This window comes from Sapajus apella, unplaced genomic scaffold, assembly GCF_009761245.1.
Source record: "Sapajus apella isolate SASKATOON/1434 unplaced genomic scaffold, GSC_monkey_1.0 scaffold53, whole genome shotgun sequence".
Classification (NCBI taxonomy): domain Eukaryota; kingdom Metazoa; phylum Chordata; class Mammalia; order Primates; family Cebidae; genus Sapajus; species Sapajus apella.
This window is the reverse complement of record NW_022436993.1, coordinates 531,103-551,640: the sequence shown is the minus strand read 5'-3', so window position 1 is coordinate 551,640 and position 20,538 is coordinate 531,103.

The window sequence follows — 20,538 nt, the reverse complement described above, 5'->3', positions numbered from 1 at the left end:
TATATTACTAGAGGATTTTTCAATAAGCATAATTTGGGCCCCTTAAGACAGGTGCAATAGCCAAGATCATGGAAGAATCTGAGTTGAAATGACCAGTATAAAAATGAGCACCTAGATTACTTAACAATGAACAGACCACCTGCCCCAAATGCTACGGGGTGGAATAAACATCTTTTAATGATAGCATTTGTTTGTCCTCTCTAAGATGAACAGCTCTTGCATGCACACCTCATATCCTCACTTCCACCACTCTGGTTTTTTTTTTTTTTTTTTTTTTGACAGAGTCACTCTGTCACCCAGTCTGGAGTGCATCGTCACCATTGCAACCTCCACCGCCCTCCCCCAGGTTCAACCCATCTGGAGCAACTGGAATTATAGGCACCCGCCACCATGCCCGGCTAATTTTTGTATTTATAGTAGAGACAGGGTTTTCACCATGTTGGCCAGGCTGGTCTCAAACTCCTGACCTCAAGTTATCCTCCTGCCTCAGTTTCTTGAAGTCCAGGGTAAGGTATGAGCCACCGTGCCCAGCCCTACTCTGGCTCTTGATCACATTACAGTAGTTTGTAGTTTGGAGATTAAAGGACTTCTTGCTCCTCGTACATTCTCATTTCACGTACACCATTATGCAAGCTCAGGATGATTCTTCAAGTGGCCAGCTGTTCGATCTGTTAGGTGTAGTCATCGTTTCTTTTCTCTGCTTGCTCTGATGAGGGCCGGTTCACCTCATTTCTTCAAAGTACAGGTTAACTAGGAACTCTGCAATTGTTTAGGAAATAAAACAATGATGGATTTAAAGTCATATGCTTTGAAACACTTTGAAATCAGTGAACCCCCTACTCCAGGAGAGGCCTGTGTCTGGGCTGGTGTTATCAGAAACTTAATGGAGGATGCACAGCCTCTCCACTTGGTCTTATGCCTTTGTTCTTCCTATTGCACATTCACGAGGCTGTTTACAGCTCCCAGTACTGTGGGGAGGTGGCACTGTGCCCATGGCTTCTCAGAGTTTTCTGGGGCTCAGCTTCTGGCCACATAATAGGCCAGCCCTGCCTCTTTTCCTAAAAAAAAAAAAATCCTCTCTTTTTAAAAATTCATTTAGTTTTTACACATGTCCTCGCCACCAGTAGTAAAGTCAGATCCGCACATAACTTGGCCTTCTTATGAAAACATTGCAGGCATCTCAAGTTTGGATATAACTAAAAGCTACAGCGATTCTACTTTTGCTTCCCTGTGAGACTGTAGAAGTTGCCAGGAGCCAGAGATAAGAACGAAGACAAGGTCCAGGGTCTACCTGGTTCAGTGATGTCAGAAATGGTGGTGATGCCTGGTTTATTTGTTTTTCCCTCTTAGAGATGTTTACTGCTACTTTGAGGTGTCACAAGGCCGGGCTAACCAGGAACAACCCTTGCTTAATACTGTCATAGAACTCCCCTCACAAGGAATTTTCCTTTCTAAGTGGAAATTTGCCTGAACTATAGAGACATGGGACCAAAATTGCCAAGACGATTTTATATGTACAACTCCTATATTCTACCACTGTTGAAAAATTGATCTGTGCTTGATTATGTCTTGTGTTATTTTTTTCCTTTTATTTTGAATGGCTTAGAGGCTTCCTAGAAATTGACTGGTGTGTCTCTAATTTCTGCTGAACTGATTTTATTAAAAACACTACACCACAGGGGGTTTGACCTTATAAAATACCAAACATGTCTGCTTTAGAAAATCACAAAGCTTTCCTCTGAAGCGCTCATAAATCTGGTTCCAATACGGGTTGATTATAGGTTAAAAGCTTGAAAGCGGTGGCATCTAGTATCATGACTTGGGAACTGCCTCTTTTGGGGCCAGGATAGCTTTTTTTCTTCCCCTGCAACCTCTAATTGGTCCTCTTCTCTGCCTCTCAGCCCAAATGACTTTAAACCTCCACAGCTGTGTGAACTTGGGCAAATTATGTAAGCTGAATGTTCAGTTTTGTTGCCTGTGAAATGGGAGCCATAGTAACACCTTGTAGGATTATTGTGAAGAGACATTGTAGCTATTTTCATTAATATACACAACAGTCTTATATAAACCATACCCACATAATATTCCATAAAGTCTGAGAGCTTCTGCCCATTTTTTGTACCGTACATTAATATTACTTTTTAATATTTAAGACCTTTGCGTACTTGAGACTTACAGGCCTGGCAGTCACCTGCAAAGGGACTTTAGCATTTTAAATATTCATTTTCAATTTATTATTTTTGGCCTCTCATGCCTATTAAATAGGTTCATTTGTAATTGTTTCCTTCTGGAATAATACAGATGGCTACTGATAAGAATGTTTTAATCATATATACCTCCTTCAGTTTCTGATATTTGACAGAATGAAGTTCCCTTGGAGTTTCAGCTGCTCCGAATGGTCAATCCATTGAGAAAACTGATGGCTTTGATAGGTAGCAGATAATGTGTCCATATTGCTTGCGTGGTTTATGTCTGACTGGTACATTCTCAACAAATGCCACAATCAATTACGACCTGCCCCACAGGTGCACCCAACAAAATACAAGTACTTCCAGAACTGTTTTTAGAACTTCATGAATTTGGAAGTGGAGGAGCTAGTTAAGAATCATTTAATTTCCCTGGATGAAATTAATTTAGTTACTCTGTGGGTCACAGTTATAATAGAAAAGTTAAATTCTCCAGATACCAATATTTATAATAGAAAAATTGACTGCTGACACCCCTTCCCTCTACCCAATTCATTCTGACAATATGACTCTATCTGCTGCCTTAAAAAAGCAGATCACTGATTTTTTGGGAATCAGAGATCCCATAAAATGACAAAATACAACTCTCAACTTTTGGCAACTCTTGATTTGGAGTACAGTTTACACTCTGAATATGTCCTTGTTAATCTGCTAACACTGCACCGTTTTGCAGCGTAATGGTGTAATTCATTTGTCTGCCATTCCAGGAATTTGAGGATAGAATCAGGAAGGTGGGAGAGCTGAGATTAACCAGTTGGGGGTTTACTTCTTCCAGCAAGGCAGCCATTTTCCAAGGGATGTGCTTTTTTAGAGTTTCAAAGTATTTATTGCTAGGGAAGGCCTACCGACCAAACTTCTGCAAACTTTTCCCATTCTTTGAATATGAAAAGGGTAACAGGAAAGGCATTGATAAACAATCTGGGGAGATACCTTAGGTAAGCAGTGAGATAATATCAGGCATTTGTCATTCCTCAAGACTTTTAGGAGATTCATTCTTTCTGGAAGCTAATGGCCAGCTGACCTCTCAGGGGCAATTTCAAACGGTGTTTAGCTTCCTATATCTTGCAGATTAGATTGATGTTGGACTAAATCTAAATAGAACTCAGGAAAGATCAGCTGAAAACTATTCATGCTGTGTGTGTATGTTTTGTGTGTGTGTGTGTGTGTGTGTGTGTGTGTGTGTGTTTGTATACCATGCTAATTGAATAGACTTCATAATATAATTTTACATTTAACTGTTTTCAAGGCACTGCATAAGTAGATTTGGAGCTTGCGAGAAGTCAGCAATTTGTTTTTAGACACGTGAAGACTAAGTTGTGACGAATTAATAAACTCAGAGGCTGTTGTGTCAATTCACTCTGAAAGATCTCACATTGCAAACCTAATGGAACAAAAATTGTTTTAGCAGTTAAAACCAAGAGAAATACAAAAAGCTCTTTATCCCTGGTTTCTTCCCCTTGGAATTTCCCTAGGGAACCGATGAGGACAGTGGAAAAACACCACACTTCTCAAAGCAAGTTTCTTACTTTTTAAGTGTTACAAGTTCACGTTGAAGCTTTTTTTCTCCCCCTAAATTTAGTGGATGCGGTTTTAATGCCATAGCTTTAATTCACAGTTGCCTTGGTAAATGAGGGCATTTCTCACCTGGATTTAGGGATTGAACTGTGAACTCTCCATGGGGAGGACCTGTGATCAATAACCTTTGTACATTTCCAAAATCCAAAGGAGATCATTAGATGAAGGACTGATTAAAGCCTTTTGTTTTCAGGCACCTGATTTCTGGTTTTTAGTAAATAAACAAGAACAGTCTTTCTCTTTTATTTCTCCATCCTAACTGATTGTTTTACAGATTTATAATTTTTGTATGGAAAGCCCAAAGGAAAACAAATTGCTAGCGAAGGAAGTTGAGGATAACAAATTCCAGCGGGGCTGAGCATTAATGAAACATTGCTGGCCGGGCTTGGTGGCTCAAGCCTGTAATCCCAGCACTTTGGGAGGCCGAGGCGGGTGGATCACGAGGTCAAGAGATCGAGACCATCCTGGTCAACATGGTGAAACCCCATCTCTACTAAAAATACAAAAAATTAGCTGGGCATGGTGGCGTGTGCCTGTAATCCCAGCTACTCAGGAGGCTGAGGCAGGAGAATTGCCTGAACCCAGGAGGCGGAGGTTGCGGTGAGCCGAGATGGCGCCATTGCACTCCAGCCTGGGTAACAAGAGCGAAACTCCATCTCAAAAAAAAAAAAAAAAAACTTTTCTAAGGGCAAATATCTGAGGCTACCTTTTTTATTTGGTACAGGCTCTAAGCTCATTTAAGGACACTAATTCTCATGCAGAAGTATATCAATATTCTCCTTTGGACTAAGAGTTGTACTTTCATTTTAGTATTTTAGGATAATCCAAAGTTTTCACCAGTGTCTCTCCAAGGAGTTAAGAACAAGCCACTGAGAGTTTTGTTGATCAAAAAGGCGGAGAACCCAGAGTAGGCTACCTGATTTAATATTTCATCCTTAACAGCTTGATAGGCCCAGCCACACTAGGGCACCTTTGGCAAATTCTCTTTTCTTCTCGTGGAAATGAAACTCTGCTCAGAGGCTATAATAAAAGCAACAAATAGCTCCCTGCAGCTTTCTTTCAAGGACAAACCAAATTATAAATTCCCTTCTCTTCACAAGCCCTTGGCATCTTCATTAAAAGATTACCTTTCACTTCAAAGCCCAAATCGCTCTTGTGCATCCACTGCAGTTTTATAATTTAGACTTTTATATTTATTTCTTTTTATCACAGTATTATATAGTTTTTTGTTTGTTTGTTTTGTTTTTGTTTTTGTTTTGTTTTAGACAGAGTCTCACTCTGTCGCCCAGGCTGGAGTGCAATGGCGCGATCTCGGCTTGCTGCAAACTCCACCTCCCAGGTTCAAGTGATTCTCCTGCCTCGGCCTCCCAAGTAGCTGGGACTACAGGTGCGTGCCACCACATCCGGCTAATTTTTGTAGTTTTAGTAGAGACGGGGTTTCACCATGTTGGCCAGGCTTGTTTCGAACTCCTAACCTCAGGTGATCTGCCCATCTCAGCCTCCCAAAGTGCTGGGACTACAGGCATGAGCCACTGGGTCTGGCCTTATTACATAGTGTTCTTTTACAAAAATGATTTATTTTTGTAAGCCCAGTCTATAGGTCAGGCTGGAGTGCAGTGGTGGGATCATAGCTTCCTGCAGCCTTGAACTCCTGGATTCAGCAATCCTCCTGCCTCAGCCTCTGAGTAGCTGGGACTACAGACACACGCCACCACACTTGGACTTTTTTGTTTTTTGGTAGAGGTGGAGTCTCCCGGCTGGTCTCAAACTCCTGGGCTCACACAATCCTCCTGCCTCAGCCTCCTGAATAACTGGGACTACAGCTGTGCACCACCATGCCCAGCTAATTAAAAATGGTTTTTGTAGAGTTAAGGCTCTCACTTTGTTGTCCGCACTGGTCTCAAACTCCTGGCCTCAAGTGATCCTCCCTCCAGAGCCTCCCAAAGTGCAAAGATACATTTTGAAAAATGAATGTATATGTTGAGCAGGGGTGGCAAGTGGGGGAGGGAAGGGAAGGTCCTTCATGACTTCACAATCCTTATACAGTATTTCTTCTAGTTTCCTGTGTTCCTTTCACTTATTTATATATATTAAACTATTATACATATCTTTATATTTTCTGAGTCCTGGCTCAAACCAGTGTCAACCTTTTTTAAAAAATGTTTTAGATTAAAAAAAATTGATACATAATAGGTGTACCTATTTTTGGGGCACATACGATAATTTCATACATTCATGTAATTTGCACAGATCAAAGCAGTATAATTGGGTATCTATCGCTTTAAATATTTGTCTGTTTTATACTAGAAATGTCTGAATAATTATCTTGAAGTTATTTTGAAATATCTAATAGATTACTGTAAACCGTGGTCACCCTACTGATCTGTCAAAAACTAGGTCTTATTTTTTCTATCAAACTATTGGTACCTACAAATCAAGCTCTCTTCATCCCACGGGGATTGAAGTGCTTGCTAAAAATTGAATACTTACTAAAAACTGAATAAATGTGGAAGAGAGAAAATCTGCTTCTCTAAAGCAACACTGCATTTTAAAATGCAAACGTCTTGGCTGGAAGTCGGAAATTGTATTCTGTCTCTTAAACCTGGTGAAGCATGTATCTCACTTGAAGTGCAGGTATCTGGTCACCAATTTCTCAGCCTGGACAGAGCAAGGTGTGGCTGGTTTAGGAGGTGGCTGGCAAGAGGACCGTGTGTCCATCCGGGCTTGGGAAATGTCAACGGCATTTCTCTGTCCTGACACTTGATTGTGAAGCAGGTTTCCAGGTAACTCTTTCCAAGGACTGGCTTGTGACAATCGCCATCGTTGCACAATAAAACCCCAACATCCCTCACCAGCTCCTTTAACAGTGGGAGGTTGTGTGCTGGTATTTGTATGCAAATTGGCGTGAGGAGTTAACAGGTTGCTTTGAAATGCTCAATTTGTTTATCCCAACCTGGAAAGTCGGAGCTTTTCTTCTGAGGCAGATTTATAGAGCTATTTTTCATGGCTCTCAGCAATGAATTGAGTTCAGCAGGGTCCCCAGGATTTTCATTAACTCAAGTGGGCTTCAGAGCAGAAGAGCGCTGCCGTTTCCTCGGACTGACACACAGAGGTGGCCATTGCGAAGCCACTCACCACGTTCTGCAGTTCCTCTGGGGCTCTGCTGCCTGGTCCCGGGCTCAGCAACAGCAAACTGCAAGGGGGGGAGGGAAAACCCTTTCTTCCGAATATCCAGACACAAATACCTCATCTGGAGAAAAATACGTTGGCCAACTTTTTTTGTCTTCCCGTTTCTTTTGAAAAGTCACATCTTCGCACCTGGCCTAAAGAAGGACCTGCCCCTCCAGTCTCTCACTACGTTGTGTCTTTGTATCTACTTGCGTTAGTCAAAAGCTTTTTCTGAAAGTGCTTATCCTAATATTTTTTTCTTTTTTGACACAGGACCTCCCTCTGTCGCTGAGGCTGGTGGGCAGTGGTGCGATCTTGGCTCACTGCAGCCTCAACCTTCCAGGCTCAAGCAATTTTCCCACCTCACCCTTACGAGTAGCTGGGACTACAGGTGTGCACCGCCACACCCAGCTAATTTTAAAAATTTTTTGTAGAGATGGGGGCGGTCTCACTATGTTGCCCAGGTTGATCTCGAATTTCTGGACTCAGGGCATCCTCCCACCTTGGCCTCCCAAAGTGCTGGGATTATAGGTGTATGCTACCACATTTAACCCATCCTAATGTTTTTATGAGCCTGCACAGCTGTGATATGGTTTGGCTCTGTGTCCCCATCCACATCTCATATCAAATTGTAATCCCCACGTGTCAGCGGAGGGACCTGGTGGGAGGTGATTGGATCATGGGGGTGGATTTCCCTTTGCTGTTCTTGTGATAGTGAGAGAATTCTCACAGATCTGGTTATTTTAAAGTGTGTGGCACTTCTCTCCCTCTCTTCCCCTCTTCCTCCTTCTCCCTCTCTCTCTTTATTTTTTCTTCTGGCTCTCTCTTCCCCTCCCTCTCCCCTTCCTTCCCTCCCTCTCACTCTCTCCTCTTCTCACCCTTCCCTCTCTCCCTCCTCCTCTCTCTCAACTCCCTCTCTCCCTCCATCTCTCTCTCTCTACCTCTCTCAACTGCCACCATGAGAAGAAGGTGCTGGTTTCCCGTCTGCCATGATTGTAAATTTCCTGAGGCTTCCCAGTCATGCTTCCTGCTAAGCCTGTGGAACTGTGAGTCAATTAAACCTCTTTTCTTCATAAATCCCCAGTCTCAAGTAGTTCTTTATAGCAGTGAGAATGAACTAATACAAGCTGCTATGAGTATGTATGGTTCTGGCCTCTGAGAGACCTGGGTTCAAGTTCAGACTTACCCTGTTACTAGTGGTATGACCTTGGGCTAATCACCTTCTCAATTTCTGCACATAATGAAGGTAATAAGATTATCAGCCCTTGATTTTTTAAAGTTTTTTTATCTGTATTTTTATTATTTTTTGAGACAGAGTTTTGCTCTTGTTGCCCAGGCTGGAGTACAATGGTGTGATCTCAGCTCACCATAAACTCTGCCTCCCAAGTTCAAGAGATTCTCCTGCCTCAGCCTCCTGAATAGCTGGGATTACAGGCACGTGCCATCATGGCTGGCTGATTTTGTATTTTTAGTAGAGACGGGTTTCTACATGTTGGTCAGGCTGGTCTTGAATTCCCGACCTCAGGTGATCTGCCCGCCTCAGCCTCCCAAAGTGCTGGAATTACCAGGGGTGAGTCACTACACCCGGCTATTTTATGATGTTTTTATTTATTTATTTTTAGAGACAGAGTCTTGCTCTGTTGCCCAGGCTGGAGTGCAGTGGTGCAATTATGGCTCACTACGGCCTCAAACTCCTAGGCTCAAGTGATCCTCCCACCACAGCCTCCTGAGTAGCTGAGACCACAGGTTTGTGCCACCACGCTGGGCTTTATTAGCACTTTGAGTTGTTGTGAGGATTAAATGAGAGAATGCAAATAAACACTTAGCACAGTTCCTAACAACACTGTGGAAGTCAGCCAGTCCTACTAAGTACTGTTCCTTCATGAGCCCTCACAATGCCTAGGAAACACACACGGGTGATAGAGGTCACTACTGACTCTACTAATGGAAGATCCAAAGATCCAGGCCAGGTGTGGTGGCTCACGCCTATAATCCCAGCCCTTTGGGAGGCTGAGGCGGGTGGATCACTTGAGGTCAGGAGTTCGAGACCAGCCTGGCCAACATGGTGAAACCCCATCTCTACTAAAAATGCAAAACTTGGTTGGGCATGGTAGTGTGTGCCTGTAATCCCAGCTATTTGGGAGGCTGAGGCTGGAGAGTCGCTTGAGCTGGAGAGGTGGAGGTTGCAGTGAGCCAAGATTGCACCACTGCACTCCAGCCTGGGCGACAGAGTGAGACTATGTCTCAATAATAATAAGAATATCCAGTGATGTTTAAGCTTCTTAATTTGTCAGCGTGAGTGTCTTGAATTTGCTTTAACTTTCCACAGTTATATTTTCCTCAAGACAGTAGGAAAGTACTTAATTTTTATTTAAACATATTGAAACTACCAGATCCATTGCAGGAAAATGTTATGTACTAGGAACATTTACAATGTGCAAGTTTACCATTCTTCAAAACCAGGAAGGACATGCTCCATGTTACAGCAAATACCTATTTTTGCACATTCTGTTAACGAATACACACACCTGTTGAGTGTGCTTGTTTGCACTGCTGATGGGGCCAAGCCACGGTCCTGGGCAACACCTGCGCCTGGGGCACAGGTGGTATGAGTCCTGGCATGGCCCACTGTCTTTCTGCTTGGGGGTCCAGGTGAATGGCTGGCAAAGTTTGTCTCACAGGGAGGAAAAAGTCACATTAATTTGTCCCAGGCTGGGTGTGGTGGCTCACGCCTGTTCTCCCAGGACTTTGGGAGGCTGAGGCAAGAGGACTGCTTGAGCCCAGGAGTTGGAAACCAGCCTAGGCAAAATCGTGAAACCCCATCTATACAAAACATTTAAAAATTAGCGAGGCATGGTGGTGTATGCCTGTGGTTCCAGCTTCTCAGGAGGCTGAGGTGGGAGGATTGCTTGGACCTGAGAGGTCGACGCTGCAGTGAAATATGATGGCGCCACTGCTCTCCCTCCTGCGTAACAGAGCGGGATCTTGTCTTAAACTTCTTGTTGTTGTTCTAGGGTGCACCTGTAATCCATAAACCAGGTGAGGTCTGTTCTCATGAGAATCTGGGCTTCTGGGAAATTTGCTGAACTAGCCCAGTGCGGTGGCTCACGCCTGTAATCCTAGCACTTTGGGAGGGTGAGGTGGGCGGATCATTTGAGGTCAGGAGTTTGAGACCAGCCTGGTCAACATGGTGAAACCCCATCTCTACTAAAAATACAAAAATTAGCTGGGCGTGGTGGCACGTGCCTATAATCCCAGCTACCCAGGAGGCTGAGGTGGGAGAATCGCTTGAACCCAGGAGGCAGAGACTGCAGTGAGCCAAGATTGTGCCACTGCACTCCAGACTGGGTAACAGAGTAAGATGCCATCTCAAAAACAAAAAAGAAATTTGCTGGACTAAAACCACAATACAGCTTTAATAATCGTAGTATAAACCATAAACCCACCACCTAGTCATTTATTGTTCCTTATTAAGGAACGGTGGAGCTGGGCACAGTGGTTCACACCTGCAATCCCAGCACTTTGGGAGGCTAAGGCAGGAGGATCCCTTGAAGCCGGGAGTTCAAGATCAGCCTGGGCAACATAGTAAGACCTTGTCCCTGCAAAAAAAAAATAAATAAAAATAATTAAATTAACCAGGTATAGTGGCATGCAGCTATACTTTCAGCTACTCAGGAGGCTGAGACAGGAGGAAGGCTTGAGCCCAGGAGGCTGAGGCTGCAGTGAGCTGTGATTGTGCCATCGCAGTCCAGCCTGGGTGACAAAGCAAGACCCTCAAAAAAAAAAAAAAAAAAGAGAGAGACCGTTGGGACATAAATGCTTCTGTGATTTAGTGTTCATATAAGTAAGGCTAATATGCATGTTACTTAAGATATTGACAAATCGGTGGGACTTCCCCAAGCCCAGCAATTGATCTGTGTGTCCCACATCTGTCCAGCATCTTTAAGGAGCCACCAGCCCCTTCCTGCAGGCACTTGCTGCGTGAGACCCCGAAGGCAGTTCTAGCACATTTCTCATTAGCAGACCAGCTTGTGAACCTTTCCTCCCATCCTGGGTCTTGCTCTTAACCCCATCTCTTCTGCTGCCTCAAAATGACCTTCGGTGCTGATGATAGCGTTTCACCCTCCACTCCCCTGTTGACTTGATACTTCCGGCCCATCCCAGCTCTCCACAGCTCAGGCCTCTGGGGTTCCACCTCCGGCTTACTCTGCCTCCTTTTGCTCAGACTTCATGCTCTTAATTTCTTTCTTTTATTTCTTTATTTATGATGATGATGATGATTTTTTTTTGAGATGGAGTCTCACTATGTCACCCAGGCTGGAGTGCAGTGGTGCAATCTATGCTCACTGCAACCTGCGCCTCCTGGTTCAACCAATTCTCCTGCCTCAGCCTCCCAAGTAGCTGGGACTACAGGCACGCACCACCATGCCCGGCCAATTTTTGCAGTTTTAGTAGAGAAGGGGTTTCATCATGTTTGTCAGGTGACCTCAATCTCCCTACCTTGTGATCCACCTGCCTCAGCCTCCCAAAGTGCGTGAGCCACTGTGCCCGGCCTCTTTTATTTATTATTATTGTTATTATTATTTTGAGATGGAGTCTTGCTCTGTTGCCCAGGCTGAAGTGCAGTGGCACAATCTTGGCTCACTGTAACCTCCACCTCCCTGATTCAAACAATGATTCTCCTGCCTCAGCCTCAGTAGCTGGGATTATAGGCGCTCACCACCACACTTGGCTAATTTTTGTATTTTTAGTAGCGATGGGGTTTCACCATGTTGGGCACGCTGGTCTGGAACCCCTGACCTCAAGTGTCCTGCCCATCTCAAGACTCCCATAGTGCTGGGATTACAGGTGTGAACCACCACACCTGACCTCTTTCCTTTAAAAACATAAATTATTATTGTTATTTTTGAAACAGGGTCTCACTGTCACCCAGGCTGGAGTGCAGTGACACAATCACAGCTCACTGCACCCTTGACTTCCCAGGCTCTTCCCATTCTCCTGCCTCAACCTCCTGAACAGCTGGGACCACAGGCACACGCCACCACACCAAGCTAATTAAAGAAAACGCCATTTATTTCCACATTCTATACTGAGTAATGAGATTTAGTGAACAAAGTCTTCTCTCACTTTCATCTTTTTCATTTGCAAAGTGAAATTTCCAGGTTCACAATGTTTTCTTCCAGCCTCAAGTGCATGTATGAAAATCCTAGAGTGGTCCTACGGCCCTTTGATCTCCTTGGAAAAGGCATTATAGATGGGAATTATTAGTAAAATGCTATTTTGAAATAAAGAGAAGCTTTTTCTCATGTATTTCTATGTTTTTACTTCTTCCATACTTTTCATTCTCATTCCTTTGTAAATACAGGTTTGTGTCTGATTTCTCTCATGTCTATAACCGGTAAAGTTTGCTTTAAGAAGATGGAAAATGGCAAAACCACAGTTACATGCTTGATGCCGTCTTTCCTGTTTCTTTTTTTTTTTTGGGACGGAGTTTCGCTTTTGTTACCCAGGCTGGAGTGCAATGGCGCGATCTCGGCTCACCGCAACCTCTGCCTCCTGGGTTCAGGCAATTCTCCTGCCTCAGCCTCCTGAGTAGCTGGGATTACAGGCACGCACCACCATGCCCAGCTAATTTTTTGTACTTTTAGTAGAGACGGGGTTTGACCGTGTTGACCAGGATGGTCTCGATCTCTTGACCTCGTGATCCACCCGCCTCCTGGGTTCAGGCAATTCTCCTGCCTCAGCCTCCTGAGTAGCTGGGATTACAGGCATGCGCCACCAGGCCCAGCTGATTTTTTTTGTATTTTTAGTAGAGATGGGGTTTCACCATGTTGACCAGGATGGTCTTGATCTCTTGACTTCGTGATCCACCCGCCTCGGCCTCCCAAAGTGCTGGGATTACAGGCGTGAGCCACCGTGCCCGGCCCCTGTTTCTTTTTTTAAAAAAAATTTTCTAAATTTTGGCTCGAAACTCTCCTCAGAGCCATCTTTCCTTTTCAACCAATAAAACCATTACCTATTTGGACATTGTCTGTAATTGAATTTACATTTACAATAAACCTCAGATTTAGAGCTAAAGAATGAAGGGAGAGAAGAAAGAAAAGGCCAGACATTGTAATTAATAAAGGCAGTAACAATATTATTGTATACAGTTTTAAAAAACACATTAATTTTTTCTGAGTCTCCTGAATAAAGATGAAACAAAACTAAACAAAGTTCAACCAAAAAAACCCTGAAAACAAAGAACCTTAGAGACAATCCTCCTTAAAAATAAGTTGAAAAATAACCTTGTGTTTTTCTTCCTGCTTAAGATGAATACTATACAGCGTGAAATTGCCCTTTGTTTTTGAAATTTCTCTAAAATAAACAGAAATGTTAAGACTGTGTCTTGGTTGGAAACATCTCAAAGGGCTTGACATGGTGGCTCACGTCTGTCATCCCAGCACTTTGGGAGGCCAGGGTGGATGGATGGCTTGAACCCAGGAGGTCGAGAGCAGCCTGGGAAAAATAGTGAGACTGTCTCTACAGAAAATAAAAAGTTAGCCAAGCATGGTGGTGCTCGCCTGTGGTCCCAGCTACTGGGGAGGCTGAGGTGGGAGGATCACGGGAGCCCAGGAATTCAGGGTTACGATGAGTCGTGATGGTGCCACTGCACTCCAGCCTGAGCGACAAGGCGAGACCCTGTCTCTGCAAACAAAAACAAACCCAAACTAAATAAACAAACAAAAGAAACAAGAAGAAATATTTACGCTTCTTCTTATTTATTTTTATTATTATTTTAATAGAGATGGGATCTCACCTTGTTGGCCAGGTTGGTCTTGAATTCTTGGCCTCAAGTGATCCTCCTGCCTTGGCCTCCCAAAGTGCTGAGATTACAGGTGTGAGCCACTGTGTCTGGCCAAATAATTATGTTTCTTATTGGCTTAAATGTTTAATACTTAAATGGTGCATAAATATTGCAAATTTGGGTGTTCTCCCTAACTCCTAGTTAAGAAACACTGGCAAAGTGACTCACTCAAGGCCATCCTGTGTGCAAGGACTCAGACCTGGGATTTTGGCCCAGGATTAAATTATTAGGACCCATTCACCCCAAAGGATACTGGAAACTTTTAAGAACAATAATATTAAGTTTACAAGCTTTTATATCTGAATGGAAACCATATAGTGACCCTTTGTCTCATGTAGGGTCTTCTCTTTTTCAGGAAGACTAAACCCCAGTGGCATTATTTCTGCTGAGACACACCCATCTTACCTACGGAACTGGGAAGGAAATCTTGGCCTAGTTATTTCTGGGATGTGGTTTGGGGGATCAGAGGAATTTATCCTCTTCTCTCCGGGTTTGACTCCTTGAGGGAAGGTTCTACATTTTATGTGCCATTCTGTAATTTATGAGAAACAACTTTTTTTTTTTTTTTAAGACAGACTCCCGCTCTGTCACCCAGGCTGGAATACAGTGGAACAATCTTGCCTCACTGCAGCCTCTGCCTTCTGGGTTCAGGTGATTCTCCTGCCTCAGCCTCGAGTAGCTGGGACTACAAGTGTGCACCATCATGCCCGGCTGATATTTATATTTTTAGTAGCGATGGGGTTTCATCATGTTGGCCAGGCTGGTCTCCAACTCCTGACCTCATGATCTGCCTGCCTCAGCCTCCCAAAGTGCTGGGATTACAGGTGGGAGCCACTGTGCCCATCTGAGAAACAAATTTTTATTCTCCTTTTAAATAACCTGCTTACTCTAGCGATAAGAAGAGACCACTGTTAACTAACTTACCCTGCTTTTTTTTTGGATTTGTGTGGGATGAAAGATGGGGGAAAAACATAATCTCATCCTTTCATTTACTTCTCATTGCCTATTTCCTTACAAACCACCCGCCAGACAAAAAGAAGCAGAAATCGATCAATTCTGATTTGTGTGTGTGTGTGGTTTATATTAGTGAACCATTCTGAAATACTTTTTTTTAAAGTGAGTAATTTTCATATAGAATTACCTGTAGGGAAAAAAACATGATGTATTGAATTTACTCTTTCAATAGTCTTGATTTTTAATTCTTCACTAAGAACAGGAGATCCTGGTGCAATTTCGGTGACCGTCAGCATATAGTTTGTAAAGTCACAAAATGTCAAACTTCATGTAAATTGTATTTCTGAAGCCTCAGCAGCCCTCAGGCACTATAATTATATCCTGACAGTGTCTTACTCACAAAAGAGACTCAAACAACTTTTCAAAACCATGCTTTGACAATCCCATTCACTTTATCCATAACACTATCTTAAAAGAATTTCCTTTCAGAAAATAGTCAGTGAGTGCAGGACAGGGGAATTTTCTCCTTGATTGAATTCATGGAAGAGTAGAGTTCTGTTTCCAAAATAATCAGCCAGCCAGAGACATTCAGCTTCTTACTGAGCAGTGAATACTTGATATTTCAGAACTAAAGTAAGCAACTTAATGGAACTTGTCAGGTACTGATAAAATGCTAGAATAAGAAAATTAAGACTTCAGGTTACTCAGAATAACTAGTGTTTCAAAGATCAACGTTTAACTATTCCAAGCTTTGCTTAAATGAAATGTGTGAGAGAGAGCAAGAGGGAGAGAGGGAGGGAAAAATAATTCTGGATTGGTTATATCAACACATTAAAAGGCGCCCTGGACAAGGTATTGGAAGAAAGGTTTAACAATTTTTTTTCTTTTTTTGTGGAGACAGGGTCTAGCTCTGTTGCCCAGCCTGGAGCACAGTGGTGCAATCACAGCCCACTGCAGCCTCGAACTCCTGGGCTCAAGCAATCTTCCCCCCTCAGCTTCCTGAGTAGCGGGGACTAGACAGACAAACACCCCACTACACTGGCTAATTATTTTATTTTGTTTTTGTTTTTAATGTAGAGATAGGGACTTTGCTATGTTGCCCAGGCTGGTCTTGGACTTCTGGCCTCAAGTGATCCTCCTGCCTCAGTCTCCCAAAGTGTTGGAATTACAGATGTAAGCCACCATGCCTGGCCAGTTTTAGCAGTTTTTTTTTTTTTTGAGACAGAGTTTCGCTCTTGTTACCCAGGCTGGAGTGCAATGGCGCCATCTCGGCTCACCGCAACCTCCGCCTCCTGGGTTCAGGCAATTCTCCTGCCTCAGCCTCCTGAGTAGCTGGGATTACAGGCACGTGCCACCATGCCCAGCTAATTTTTTGTATTTTTAGTAGAGATGGGGTTTCACCATGTTGACCAGGATGGTCTCAATCTCTTGACCTTGTGATCCACCCGCCTCGGCCTCCCAAAGTGCTGGGATCACAGGCGTGAGCCACCGCGCCCGGCCAGTTTTAGCAGTTTTTGAGAAGTCTTGATGTATTATGCATAGCTGAGTAATCTTGATTTTATTTTCTTTCTGTCATCCAGACTGGAGGGCAGTGGCGCGATCTTGGCTCACTGCAACCTCCGCCTCCTGGGTTCAGGCAATTCTCCTGCCTCAGCCCCCTAGTAGCTGGGATTACAGGCTCCTGTCATCACTCCCAGCTAATTTTTGTATTTTTAGTAGAGATGGGGTTTTGTCCTGTTGGCCAGGCTGGTCTTGAACTCTTGACCTCAAGTGATCTGCCCGCCTTGGCCTCCCAAAGTGCTGGGATAACAGGCGTGAGCCACTGTACATGGCCATAACCTTGATTTTTTTGTATTCTATGGTTGCATGGAAGAGAGAGAGAGAGGAATAAAAACAAACAAAAAGAATGACAGAGAAGAAAGAAAACATAAAGGAATATTAGAAGAGTAGGAGGAAATTAAATTTCTTTCTGGAACAGGAACAGGGAAACAAATGGAGCAGGTTACTGTTTAACGGAGTCAGCCCCAGGGTCATGGGTGGGCTCCCGGCAGCAGCTAAATCCGGTGCCAGGAGCTTTGAGAGCTGAGACCCTGGAGGAGGGAAGCGGCAGGGTCACCAGCAAGGGCTCACTCCCAGAGTTGGCGCTGATCCGAGGCAAAGCCGTGTTCCGGCCCCTCCTAGACTGTTGGGTCCTCGTCATTTTTAATAGCTCTTCCACACTGTCCTTGGCCTTGCTGGCAAAACTCTAGGGTGAGGTGGCTTGAAGTAAGGCCCACAGATTGAGGCTACTGCACAAACTGTTTTGTACCGGTTCGTGAAGAGCTAAGCGCAGAATTGTTGTTGTTATGTTGCTGCAAAGGTAATTGTGGGTTTTGCCATTAAAAGTCATTGCAAAAACTGCAATTATTTTTGAACCTACCTAGTGATTTTTGTTTTCTTTTTTTGAGACAGGGTCTCGCTCTGTCACCCGGGCTAAGGTGCAGTGGTGTGATGTTGGCTCACTGCAGCCTCCACCTCCTGGGCTCAATTGATCCTCCTGCCTCAGCCTCCCTAGTAGCCGGGATTACACTTATGTACCACCGTGCCCAGCTAATAAGCATAAAAAATAAAGGAAAGCAATTATATACTTTTAGCAATTTGATGGAGTCATTTTGTGTCTGTTGAATCTAATAATAAATATTTTTAAAATGGGGCTTCATTTAGTGTATCTGTTTTTAATTTCATTTCTGCTAGTACTGTCTTTTTAATGTATTTTATAACATACCAGTTTGTGAGAGTTTGGGGGGAAACTGGCCTTCTATCATAAATAGTTTGGGAAACATTGCTCTGGAGAACTAGGGGGTAAACCAGAAGTATTTTTTGGAAAGAGTTATCACTCTCTGCCAAACGTAGATGGAGTTTATGAAGCAAAGGTTCGAAGGTTCCCTACCCTAAACAGAGTGGTCTGAATCAAGGATCTCTCGTGAGTGGTGTTCTTTAGAGCAATGGTTCTCAAACACATTTGTCTTATGATTTCCTATGCACTGAAAAAAATCCGTTTTCCTATTTTTCATTGCTAGGATATAGAAATGCAATTGGTTTTGTTTTGTTTTGTTTTTCTGAGACAGAGTCTCGCTTTGTCACCCAGGCTGGAGTGCAGTGCTGTGATGATCTCAGCACGCTGCAATCTCCACCTCCTGGGTTCAAGCGATTTCCCTGCCTCAGCCTCCTGAGTACATGGGATTACAGACACTTGCCACCACACCCAGCTAGCAATTAGTTTTTAAAATGTTTCTTTTTCTTCCTTCCTTCCTTCCTTCCTTCCTTTCTTCCTTCCTTCCTTCCCTCCTCTCTCTCTCTCTTTCTTTCTTTCTTGACGGAGTCTTGCTCTGTTGCCCAGGCTAAAGTGTAGTGCTGTGATATCAGTTCACTGCAACCTTTGCCTCTTAGGTTCAAGCCATTCTCCTGCCTCACCCTCCTGAGTAACTGGGACTACAGGCATCCACCACCACACTCAGCTAATTTTTGTATTTTTAGTAGAGACAGGGTTTTACCATGTGGGCCAGGCTAGTCTCTAACTCCTGACCTCAAGTGATCTGCCCACCTCGGCCTCCCAAAGTACTGGGATTACGTGAGTGAGCCACTGCCCTGAACGAGGATGGTTATTATTTAAAAAACAAATCACAATGAAAAACCTGGAATATAGCACATGTAGGTGAGGATGTGAAGAGTCGTAACCCTAGTGCATTGCTTCTGGGAGTGTAAAATGATGCCGCTGCCAGAGAAAACTGTTCTGTGGTTCCTCAAAAAGGTAAAGTAGAATTATCACGTGATCAAGCAGCTCTACCCCTCTGTACAGATCCAAAGAAATTGAAAGCAGGGACTCAAACAGATATTTGTACACCAATGTTCATAGCAGCGCTATTCACAATAGTCAAAAGGTGGAAACGAGGAGCGTGTCCATCAACAAATGAAGGAAAAACAATATCCAATACATATATACAATAGAATACTGTCCATGAAAAATGAAATTCAGACACACGCTACAACACAGGATGAACCTTGAAAATATTGTGTTGAGTGAAATAAGCCATACACAAATGGACAACTATTGTATCATTCCATTGATATGAAGTGTCTGGAGTAGGCAAATTCGTAGGGACAGAAGTATAATAGGGGTTACCAGGGACAGGGGAAAGGAGAGTGGGAAGTTACTGGTGTAATGGGGTGGGACTTTCAGTTTGGGGTGATGAAAAGGTTCTGTGGATGGACGGTGGTAATGATTGCCCAGCAATGTGAAGGTACTCAATGCCATTGAACTGTACAGTTAAAACTGTTAAAATGGTAAATTTCATGCTCTGTGCGTGTGTATATATGCACAGTAATTATTCCTTTATTATTATACATATATAATGAATCAAAGTTCCCTGCAGCCTTGAATACCTGGGCTTAAGCGATCCTCGCACTCCAGCTTCCCCAGTAGCTGACACCACAGTTGTGTGCCACTGCACCTGGCTAATTTTTTTTTTTTTTGAGATGGCGTTTTGCTCTGTGGCCAGGCTGGAGTGCAGTGATTCGATCTCTGCTCCCTGCAACCTGTGCCTCCTGGGTTCAAGCAATTCTCCTGCCTCAGCAGCCTCTAAGTAACTCGGACTACAGGCACACACCACCACACCCAGTTAAATTTTGTATTTTTAGTAGAGATGGGGTTTCACCATGTTGGCCAGGATGGTCTCAATCTCCTGACCTCGTGATCGGCCCGCCTTGGCCTCCCAAAGTGCTGGGATTATAGGCGTGAGCCACCGCGCCCAGCCTATAGCTAATTAAAAATTTTTTTTTGTAGAGACAGGGTCTCACTATGTTGCCCAGGCCTGTCTTGAACTCTTGAACTCAAGACCTTGGTCTCCCAAAAAGCTGGGATTACAGGCATGAGCCACCATGCCCCGATGACATATTTTTTTTAAAAGCTTATAGAGACAGAGACATTTGGGGAAGAAATGTTTTCTCATGGTACGGTTTCTTTTTTTAGGGGGACATATGTTCGTGGGATTGTCTCTACGTCATAAAAAGGAAGAAAAAGGAAGAAATTAACACAGCTTTAGGCAGCTTCATCTGACCTAGGATTTTCCACAGCGTTTTAATATTTCCTTTATTCTATCAGCCTTCTTTGACTTCCACCAGCTGAAACATCGTAAATATGCGTTGGGAACACAGGTGAAAGTGAAAGGAAATCAATGTCTCTTACTCACTGGTGAGATATCCTGCGACTGTCTTTTACCCGTCAGGAAGAAACGATTTCCTCTCATTTTATCTTTAAGTGTTTTTCTCCTGGAAGCTGTAAACTGTTATGTGAGACCATTTTTGCATTGCTATAAAGGAATAGCTGAGGCTGGGTAATTTATAACGATTAGAGGTTGAGTTGGCTCACGGTTCTGCAGGCTGTACAGGAAGCATGGTGCCGGCATGTGCTTGTGTTAAAGCCTCGGGAGGCTTCCAATCATAGTGGAAGGGGAAGGAGGAACGGGGCATCACATGCCGAGAGCTGGAGCAAGAGAGAGAAGGAGGAGGCCTTAGACTCTTCTGAACAAGCAGGTCTCGCATCAATTCACGAGAGAGAACTCACTCATCAGCAAGGCAATGGCGCTGAATCATTCATGAGGGAATCCACCTCCATGATCAAGTCACCTCCCACCAGGTCCCACATCTAACACTGGAAATCACATTTCTTTCTTTCTTTCTTTCTTTCTTTCTTTCTTACTTTCTTTCTTT